Source organism: Colletes latitarsis, unplaced genomic scaffold (assembly GCF_051014445.1).
Source record: "Colletes latitarsis isolate SP2378_abdomen unplaced genomic scaffold, iyColLati1 scaffold0002, whole genome shotgun sequence".
In the NCBI taxonomy this organism is placed as follows: Eukaryota; Metazoa; Arthropoda; class Insecta; order Hymenoptera; family Colletidae; genus Colletes; species Colletes latitarsis.
The window spans coordinates 34,491,440-34,503,334 of NW_027488365.1; positions in this window are offsets into that span (position 1 = coordinate 34,491,440).

The window sequence follows — 11,895 nt, forward strand, 5'->3', positions numbered from 1 at the left end:
GCACTCATCAGGATCATACTTTCGCATATTTCTCATACTTGATGGCCAGATTCTGGGGTTTTTTTGGCTTGGATCATGTAGTAATGTGGTACCACACTGAAACAGTCTATTAAACCTGGTTTCGATCAATATTTTAGAGGATAACGCATGTTAGGTCTAGGTTAGGTGTGGGATTTGCTCTCATCGGCTCATAGTTTCGCATATTTCTCATACTTGTTGGCTAGATCCTGGGCTTTTTCTGGTTTGGATCACGTACTAATGTGGTACCACACTGAAACAGTCGACTAAACCTGGTCACGATCAATATTTTACGGGATAACGCATGTTAGGTCTACGTTAGGTGTGGGATTTGCTCTCATCAGGCTCATACTTTCGCATATTTATCTATCTTGATGGCCAGATTCTAGGTTTTTTCCGGTTTGGATCACGTAGTAATGCGGAACCACACTGAAACAGTCTATTAAACCTGGTTTCGATCAATATTTTAGAGGATAACGCTTGGTAGGTCTAGGTTAGGTGTGGGATTTACTCTCATCGGCTCATACTTTCGCATATTTCTCATACTTGTTGGCTAGATCCTGGGCTTTTTCTGGTTTGGATCACGTAGTAATGTGGTACCACAATGAATCAGTCGATTAAAGCTGGTGAAGATCAATATTTTAGGGGATAACGCATGTTACGTCTAGGTTAGGTCTGGGATTTGCTCTCATCAGGCTCATACTTTCGCATATTTCTCATACCTGATGGCCAGATTCTGGGCTTTTTTTTGGTTTGGATCACGTAGTAATGTGGTACCACACTGAAACAGTCGACTAAACCTGGTCTCGATCAATATTTCAGAGGATAACACATGCTAGGTCTACGTTAGGTGTGGGATTTGCTCTCATCAGGCTCATACTTTCGCATATTTCTCATACTTGATGGCCAGATTCTGGGCTTTTTTTGGCTTGGATCACGTAGTAATGTGGTACCACACTGAAACAGTCTATTAAACCTGGATTCGATCAATATTTTAGAGGATAACGCATGTTAGGTCTAGGTTAGATCTGGGATTTGCTCTCATCAGGCTCATACTTTCGCATATTTCTCATACTTGTTGGCCAGATCCTGGGCTTTTTCTGGATTGGAACACGTAGTAATGTGGTACCACACTGAAACTGTCCATTAAACCTGGTTTCGATCAATATTTTAGTGGATAACGCATGTTAGGTCTAGGTTAGGTCTGGGATTCGCTCTCATCAGGCTCATACTGTCGCATATTTCCCATACTTGTTGGCCAGATCCTGGGCCTTTTCTGGTATGGATCACGTAGTAATGTGGTACCACACTGAAACAGTCGACTAAACCTGGTCTCGATCAATATTTTAGAGGATAACGCATGTTAGGTCTGGATTCGGTCTGGGATTTGCTCTCATCAGGCTCATACTTTCGCATATTTCTCATATATGATGGCCAGATTCTGGGCTTTTTGTGGTTGGCATCACATAGTAATATGGTTCCACCCTGAAACAGTCCATTAAACCTGGTTTCGTTCGATATTTTAGAAGATAACGCGTGTTAGGTCTAGGTTAGGCCTGGGATTTGCCCTCATCAGGGTCATACTTTCACATTTTTCGCATACTTGTTGGCCAGATCCCGGGCTTTTTCAGGTTTGGATCACGTAGTAATGTGGTACCACACTGAAACAGTCCATTAAACCAGGTTTCGATCAATATTTTAGATGATAACGCATGTTAGGTCTAGGTTAGGCTTCGGATTCGTCTTCATCAGACTCATACTTTCGCATTCTTCACATACTTGTCGAACAGATCCTGGGTTTTTTTTGGTTGGGGTCACGTAGTAATGTGGTACCACACTGAAACAGTCGACTAAACCTGGTCTCGATCAATATATCAGAGGATAACACATGCTAGGTCAACGTTAGGTGTGGGATTTGCTCTCATCAGGCTCATACTTTCGCATATTTCTCATACTTGTTGGCCAGATCCTGGGCTTTTTCTGGATTGGATCACGTAGTAATGTGGTACCACACTGAAACAGTCGACTAAACCTGGTCTCGATCAATATTTCAGAGGATAACGCATGTTAGGTCTACGTTAGGCCTGGGATTTGCCCTCTTCAGTCTCATACTTTCGCATTCTTCACATACTTCTTGAACAGATCCTGGGTTATTTCTGGTTTGGATCACGTAGTAATGTGGTACCACACTGAAACAGTCGACTAAACCTGGTCTCGATCAATATTTTAGGGGATAACGCATGTTAGGTCTAGTTTAGGTGTGGGATTTGCTCCCATCAGGCTCATACTTTCGCATATTTCTCATACTTGATGGCCAGATGCTGGGCTCTTTCCGGCTTGGATCACGTAGTAATGTGGTACCACACTGAAACAGTCGACTAAACCTGGTCTCGATCAATACTTCAGAGGATAACACATGCTAGGTCTACGTTAGGTGTGGGATTTGCTCTCATCAGGCTCATACTTTCGCATATTTCTCATACTTGATGGCCAGATTCTGGGCTTTTTTTGGCTTGGATCACGTAGTAATGTGGTACCACACTGAAACAGTTGACTAAACCTGGTCTCGATCAATATTTTAGGGGATAACGCATGTTAGGTCTAGTTTAGGTGTGGGATTTGCTCTCATCAGGCTCATACTTTCGCATATTTCTCATACTTGATGTCCGGATACTGGGCTTTTTTTGGCTTGGATCACGTAGTAATGTGGTACCACACTGAAACAGTCGACTAAACCTGGTTTCGATCAATATTTTAGAGGATAACGCATGTTAGGTCTAGGTTAGGTGTGGGTTTTGCTCTCATCGGCTCATACTTTCGCATATTTCTCATACTTGTTGGCTAGATCCTGGGCTTTTTCTGGTTTGTATCACGTACTAATGTGGTACCACACTGAAACAGTCGACTAAACCTGGTCACGATCGATATTTGACGGGATAACGCATGTTAGGTCTAGTTTAGGTCTGGGATTTGCTCTCATCAGGCTCATACTTTCGCATATTTCTCATACTTGATGGCCAGATTCTGGGCTTGTTTTGGTTTGGATCACGGAGAAATGTGGTACCACACTGAAACAGTCTATTAAACCTGGTTACGATCAATATTTTAGAGGATAACGCATGTTAGGTCTAGGTTAGGTGTGGGGTTTGCTCACATCGGCTCATACTTCCGCATATTTCTCATACTTGATGTCCAGATTCTGGGCTTTTTCCGGTTTGGATCACGTAGTAATGCGGTACGACACTGAAACAGTCGACTAAACCTGGTCTCGATCAATATTTCACAGGATAACGCGTGCTAGGCCTACGTTAGGTGTGGGATTTGCTCTCATCAGGCTCGTACTTTCGCATATTTCTCATACTTGATGGCCAGATTCTGGGGTTTTTTTGGCTTGGATCATGTAGTAATGTGGTACCACACTGAAACATTCTATTAAACCTGGTTTCGATCAATATTTTAGAGGATAACGCATGTTAGGTCTAGGTTAGGTGTGGGATTTGCTCTCATCGGCTCATACTTTCGCATATTTCTCATTCTTGTTGGCTAGATCCTGGGCTTTTTCTGGTTTGGATGACGTACTAATGTGGTACCACACTGAAACAGTCGACTAAACCTGGTCACGATCAATATTTTACGGGATAACGCATGTTAGGTCTACGTTAGGTGTGGGATTTGCTCTCATCAGGCTCATACTTTCGCATATTTATCTATCTTGATGGCCTGATTCTGGGCTTTTTTTTGGTTTGGATCACGTAGTAGTGTGGTACGACACTGAAACAGTCGACTATACCTGGTCTCGATCAATCTTTTTGAGGATAACGCATGTTAGGTCTGGATTAGGTCTGGGATTTGCTCTTATCAGGCTCATACTTTCGCATATTTCTCATATTTGATGGCCTGATTCTGGGCTTTTTTTTGGTTTGGATCACGTAGTAATGTGGTACCACACTGAAACAGTCGACTAAACCTGGTCTCGATCGATATTTCAGAGGATAACACATGTTACGTCTAAGTTATGTCTGGGATTTGCTCTCATCAGGCTCATACTATCGCATATTTATCAATCTTGTTGGCCAGATTCTGGGCTTTTTTTGGCTTGGATCACGTAGTAATGAGGTACTACAATGAATCAGTCGATTAAAGCTGGTGACGATCAATATTTTAGGGGATAACGCATATTATGTCTAGGTTAGGTCTGGGATTTGCTCTCATCAGGCTCATACTTTCTGCATATTTATCAATCCTATTGGCCAGATCCTGGGCCTTTTCTGGTATGGATCACGTAGTAATGTGGTACCACACTGAAACAGTCGACTAAACCTGGTCTCGATCAATATTTTAGGGGATAACGCATGTTACGTCTAGGTTAGGTCTGGGATTTGCTCTCATCAGGCTCATACTTTCGCATATTTCTCATACTTGATGGCCTGATTCTGGGCTTTTTTTGGCTTGGATCACGTAGTAATGTGGTACCACACTGAAACAGTCTACTAAACCTGGTTTCGATCAATATTTTAGAGGATGACGCATGTTAGGTCTAGGTTAGGTGTGGGATTTGCTCTCATCGGCTCATACTTTCGCATATTTCTCATACTTGTTGGCTAGATCCTGGGCTTTTTCTGATTTGTATCACGTACTAATGTGGTACCACACTGAAACAGTCGACTAAACCTGGTCACGATCAATATTTTACGGGGTAACGCATGTTAGGTCTAGTTTAGGTCTGGGATTTGCTCTCATCAGGCTCATACTTTCGCATATTTCTCATACTTGTTGGCCAGATCCTGGGCTTTTTCAGGATTGGATCACATAGTAATGTGGTACCACACTGAAACAGTCGACTAAACCTGGTCTCGATGAATATTTCAGAGGATAACACATGCTAGGTCTACGTTAGGTGTGGGATTTGCTCTCATCAGGCTCATACTATCGCATATTTCCCATACTTGATGGCCAGATTCTGGGCTTTTTTTGGCCTGGATCACGCAGTAATGTGGTACCACACTGAAACAGTCTATGAAACCAGGTTTCGATCAATATTTTAGATGATAACGCATGTTAGGTCTAGGTTAGGCCTGGGATTCGCTCTCATCAGGCTCATACTGTCGCATATTTCCCGTACTCGTTGGCCAGATCCTGGGCCTTTTCTGGTATGGATCACGTAGTAATGTGGTACCACACTGAAATAGTCGACTAAACCTGGTCTCGATCAATATTTTACGGGATAACGCATGTTAGGTCTAGTTTAGGTCTGGGATTTCCTCTCATCAGGCTCATACTTTCGCATATTTCTCATACTTGATGGCCAGATTCTAGGTTTTTTCCGGTTTGGATCACGTAGTAATGCGGAACCACACTGAAACAGTCTATTAAACCTGGTTTCGATCAATATTTTAGAGGATAACGCTTGGTAGGTCTAGGTTAGGTGTAGGATTTACTCTCATCGGCTCATACTTTCGCATATTTCTCATACTTGTTGGCTAGATCCTGGGCTTTTTCTGGTTTGGATCACGTAGTAATGTGGTACCACAATGAATCAGTCGATTAAAGCTGGTGAAGATCAATATTTTAGGGGATAACGCATGTTACGTCTAGGTTAGGTCTGGGATTTGCTCTCATCAGGCTCATACTTTCGCATATTTCTCATACCTGATGGCCAGATTCTGGGCTTTTTTTTGGTTTGGATCACGTAGTAATGTGGTACCACACTGAAACAGTCGACTAAACCTGGTCTCGATCAATATTTCAGAGGATAACACATGCTAGGTCTACGTTAGGTGTGGGATTTGCTCTCATCAGGCTCATACTTTCGCATATTTCTCATACTTGATGGCCAGATTCTGGGCTTTTTTTGGCTTGGATCACGTAGTAATGTGGTACCACATTGAAACAGTCTATTAAACCTGGATTCGATCAATATTTTAGAGGATAACGCATGTTAGGTCTAGGTTAGATCTGGGATTTGCTCTCATCAGGCTCATACTTTCGCATATTTCTCATACTTGTTGGCCAGATCCTGGGCTTTTTCTGGATTGGAACACGTAGTAATGTGGTACCACACTGAAACTGTCCATTAAACCTGGTTTCGATCAATATTTTAGTGGATAACGCATGTTAGGTCTAGGTTAGGTCTGGGATTCGCTCTCATCAGGCTCATACTGTCGCATATTTCCCATACTTGTTGGCCAGATCCTGGGCCTTTTCTGGTATGGATCACGTAGTAATGTGGTACCACACTGAAACAGTCGACTAAACCTGGTCTCGATCAATATTTTAGAGGATAACGCATGTTAGGTCTGGATTCGGTCTGGGATTTGCTCTCATCAGGCTCATACTTTCGCATATTTCTCATATATGATGGCCAGATTCTGGGCTTTTTGTGGTTGGGATCACATAGTAATATGGTTCCACCCTGAAACAGTCCATTAAACCTGGTTTCGTTCGATATTTTAGAGGATAACGCGTGTTAGGTCTAGGTTAGGCCTGGGATTTGCCCTCATCAGGGTCATACTTTCACATTTTTCGCATACTTGTTGGCCAGATCCCGGGCTTTTTCAGGTTTGGATCACGTAGTAATGTGGTACCACACTGAAACAGTCCATTAAACCAGGTTTCGATCAATATTTTAGATGATAACGCATGTTAGGTCTAGGTTAGGCTTCGGATTCGTCTTCATCAGACTCATACTTTCGCATTCTTCACATACTTGTCGAACAGATCCTGGGTTTTTTTTGGTTGGGGTCACGTAGTAATGTGGTACCACACTGAAACAGTCGACTAAACCTGGTCTCGATCAATATATCAGAGGATAACACATGCTAGGTCAACGTTAGGTGTGGGATTTGCTCTCATCAGGCTCATACTTTCGCATATTTCTCAAACTTGTTGGCCAGATCCTGGGCTTTTTCTGGATTGGATCACGTAGTAATGTGGTACCACACTGAAACAGTCGACTAAACCTGGTCTCGATCAATATTTCAGAGGATAACGCATGTTAGGTCTAGGTTAGGCCTGGGATTTGCCCTCTTCAGTCTCATACTTTCGCATTCTTCACATACTTCTTGAACAGATCCTGGGTTATTTCTGGTTTGGATCACGTAGTAATGTGGTACCACACTGAAACAGTCGACTAAACCTGGTCTCGATCAATATTTTAGGGGATAACGCATGTTAGGTCTAGTTTAGGTGTGGGATTTGCTCCCATCAGGCTCATACTTTCGCATATTTCTCATACTTGATGGCCAGATGCTGGGCTTTTTCCGGCTTGGATCACGTAGTAATGTGGTACCACACTGAAACAGTCGACTAAACCTGGTCTCGATCAATACTTCAGAGGATAACACATGCTAGGTCTACGTTAGGTGTGGGATTTGCTCTCATCAGGCTCATACTTTCGCATATTTCTCATACTTGATGGCCAGATTCTGGGCTTTTTTTGGCTTGGATCACGTAGTAATGTGGTACCACACTGAAACAGTTGACTAAACCTGGTCTCGATCAATATTTTAGGGGATAACGCATGTTAGGTCTAGTTTAGGTGTGGGATTTGCTCTCATCAGGCTCATACTTTCGCATATTTCTCATACTTGATGTCCGGATACTGGGCTTTTTTTGGCTTGGATCACGTAGTAATGTGGTACCACACTGAAACAGTCGACTAAACCTGGTTTCGATCAATATTTTAGAGGATAACGCATGTTAGGTCTAGGTTAGGTGTGGGTTTTGCTCTCATCGGCTCATACTTTCGCATATTTCTCATACTTGTTGGCTAGATCCTGGGCTTTTTCTGGTTTGTATCACGTACTAATGTGGTACCACACTGAAACAGTCGACTAAACCTGGTCACGATCGATATTTGACGGGATAACGCATGTTAGGTCTAGTTTAGGTCTGGGATTTGCTCTCATCAGGCTCATACTTTCGCATATTTCTCATACTTGATGGCCAGATTCTGGGCTTGTTTTGGTTTGGATCACGGAGAAATGTGGTACCACACTGAAACAGTCTATTAAACCTGGTTACGATCAATATTTTAGAGGATAACGCATGTTAGGTCTAGGTTAGGTGTGGGGTTTGCTCACATCGGCTCATACTTCCGCATATTTCTCATACTTGATGTCCAGATTCTGGGCTTTTTCCGGTTTGGATCACGTAGTAATGCGGTACGACACTGAAACAGTCGACTAAACCTGGTCTCGATCAATATTTCACAGGATAACGCGTGCTAGGCCTACGTTAGGTGTGGGATTTGCTCTCATCAGGCTCGTACTTTCGCATATTTCTCATACTTGATGGCCAGATTCTGGGGTTTTTTTGGCTTGGATCATGTAGTAATGTGGTACCACACTGAAACATTCTATTAAACCTGGTTTCGATCAATATTTTAGAGGATAACGCATGTTAGGTCTAGGTTAGGTGTGGGATTTGCTCTCATCGGCTCATACTTTCGCATATTTCTCATTCTTGTTGGCTAGATCCTGGGCTTTTTCTGGTTTGGATGACGTACTAATGTGGTACCACACTGAAACAGTCGACTAAACCTGGTCACGATCAATATTTTACGGGATAACGCATGTTAGGTCTACGTTAGGTGTGGGATTTGCTCTCATCAGGCTCATACTTTCGCATATTTATCTATCTTGATGGCCAGATTCTGGGCTTTTTTTGGCTTGGATCACGTAGTAATGAGGTACCACAATGAATCAGTCGATTAAAGCTGGTCACGATCAATATTTTAGGGGATAACGCCTGTTACGTCTAGGTTAGGTCTGGGATTTGCACTCATCAGGATCATACTTTCGCATATTTCTCATACTTGATGGCCAGATTCTGGGGTTTTTTTGGCTTGGATCATGTAGTAATGTGGTACCACACTGAAACAGTCTATAAAACCTGGTTTCGATCAATATTTTAGAGGATAACGCATGTTAGGTCTAGGTTAGGTGTGGGATTTGCTCTCATCGGCTCATACTTTCGCATATTTCTCATACTTGTTGGCTAGATCCTGGGCTTTTTCTGGTTTGGATCACGTACTAATGTGGTACCACACTGAAACAGTCGACTAAACCTGGTCACGATCAATATTTTACGGGATAACGCATGTTAGGTCTACGTTAGGTGTGGGATTTGCTCTCATCAGGCTCATACTTTCGCATATTTATCTATCTTGATGGCCAGATCCTGGGTTTTTTTTGGTTGGGGTCACGTAGTAATGCGGAACCACACTGAAACAGTCTATTAAACCTGGTTTCGATCAATATTTTAGAGGATAACGCTTGGTAGGTCTAGGTTAGGTGTGGGATTTGCTCTCATCGGCTCATACTTTCGCATATTTCTTATACTTGTTGGCTAGATCCTGGGCTTTTTCTGGTTTGGATCACGTAGTAATGTGGTACCACAATGAATCAGTCGATTAAAGCTGGTGACGATCAATATTTTAGGGGATAACGCATGTTACGTCTAGGTTAGGTCTGGGATTTGCTCTCATCAGGCTCATACTTTCGCATATTTCTCATACTTGATGGCCTGATTCTGGGCTTTTTTTTGGTTTGGATCACGTAGTAATGTGGTACCACACTGAAACAGTCGACTAAACCTGGTCTCGATCAATATTTCAGAGGATAACACATGTTAGGTCTACGTTAGGTGTGGGATTTGCTCTCATCAGGCTCATACTTTCGCATATTTATCTATCTTGATGGCCAGATTCTGGGCTTTTTTTGGCTTGGATCACGTAGTAATGAGGTACCACAATGAATCAGTCGATTAAAGCTGGTCACGATAAATATTTTAGGGGATAACGCATGTTACGTCTAGGTTAGGTCTGGGATTTGCACTCATCAGGATCATACTTTCGCATATTTCTCATACTTGATGGCCAGATTCTGGGCTTGTTTTGGCTTAGATCACGTAGTAATGTGGTACCACACTGAAACATTATATTAAACCTGGTTTCGATTAATATTTTAGAAGATAACGCATGTTAGGTCTAGGTTAGGTCTGGGATTTGCTCTCATCAGGCTCATACTTTCGCATATTTCTCATACTTGATGGCCTGATTCTGGGCTTTTTTTTGGTTTGGATCACGTAGTAGTGTGGTACGACACTGAAACAGTCGACTATACCTGGTCTCGATCAATATTTTTGAGGATAACGCATGTTAGGTCTGGATTAGGTCTGGGATTTGCTCTTATCAGGCTCATACTTTCGCATATTTCTCATATTTGATGGCCTGATTCTGGGCTTTTTTTTGGTTTGGATCACGTAGTAATGTGGTACCACACTGAAACAGTCGACTAAACCTGGTCTCGATCAATATTTCAGAGGATAACACATGTTACGTCTAAGTTATGTCTGGGATTTGCTCTCATCAGGCTCATACTATCGCATATTTATCAATCTTGTTGGCCAGATTCTGGGCTTTTTTTGGCTTGGATCACGTAGTAATGAGGTACCACAATGAATCAGTCGATTAAAGCTGGTGACGATCAATATTTTAGGGGATAACGCATATTACGTCTAGGTTAGGTCTGGGATTTGCTCTCATCAGGCTCATACTTTCTGCATATTTATCAATCCTGTTGGCCAGATCCTGGGCCTTTTCTGGTATGGATCACGTAGTAATGTGGTACCACACTGAAACAGTCGACTAAACCTGGTCTCGATCAATATTTTAGAGGATAACGCATGTTAGGTCTGGATTAGGTCTGGGATTTGCTCTCATCAGGCTCATACTTTCGCATATTTCTCATATCTGATGGCCAGATTCTGGGCTTTTTCTGGTTGGGATCACATAGTAATATGGTTCCACCCTGAAACAGTCCATTAAACCTGGTTTCGATCGATATTTTAGAGGATAACGCATGTTAAGTATGAGTTGGGTCTAGGATTTGCCCTCATCAGGCTCATACTATCGCCTATTTCTCATACTTGATGGCCAGATCCTGGGCTTCTTCTGGTTTGGATCACGTAGTAATGTGGTACCACACTGAAACAGTCGACTAAACCTGGTCTCGATCAATATTTTAGAGGATAAGGCATGTTAGGTCTAGGTTAGGCCTGGGATTTGCCCTGATCAGGGTCATACTTTCGCATATCTCTCATACTTGATGGCCAGATTCTGGGCTTTTTTTGGCTTGGATAACGTAGTAATGTGGTACCACACTGAAACAGTCTATTAAACCTGGTTTCGATCAACATTTTAGAGGATAACGCATGTTAGGCCTAGGTTAGGTCTGAGATTTGCTCTCATCAGACTCATACTTTCGCATATTACTCATACTTGATGGCCAGCTTCTGGGCTTTTTTTGGTTTGGATCACGTAGTAATGCGGTACCACATTGATTTAGTCAATTAAACCTGGTTTCGATCAATATTTTAGAGGATAATGCATGTTAGGTCTAGGTTAGGTCTGGGATTCGCTCTCATCAGGCTCATACCGTCGCATATTTCTCATACTTGTTGGCCAGATCCTGGGCCTTTTCTGGTATGAATCACGCAGTAATGTGGTACCACACTGAAACAGTCGACTAAACCTGGTCTCGATCAATATTTTAGAGGATAACGCATGTTAGGTCTAGGTTAGGCCTGGGATTTGCCCTGATCAGGGTCATACTTTCACATTTTTCGCATACTTGTTGGCCAGATCCTGGGATTTTTCAGGTTTGGATCACATAGTAATGTGGTACCACACTGAAACAGTCGATTAAACCAGGTTTCGATCAATATTTTACATGATAACGCATGTTAGGTCTAGGTTAGGCCTGGGATTTGCCCACATCTGACTCATACTTTCGCATTCTTCACATACTTGTTGAACAGATCCTGGGTTTTTTTTGGTTGGGGTCACGTAGTAATGCGGAACCACACTGAAACAGT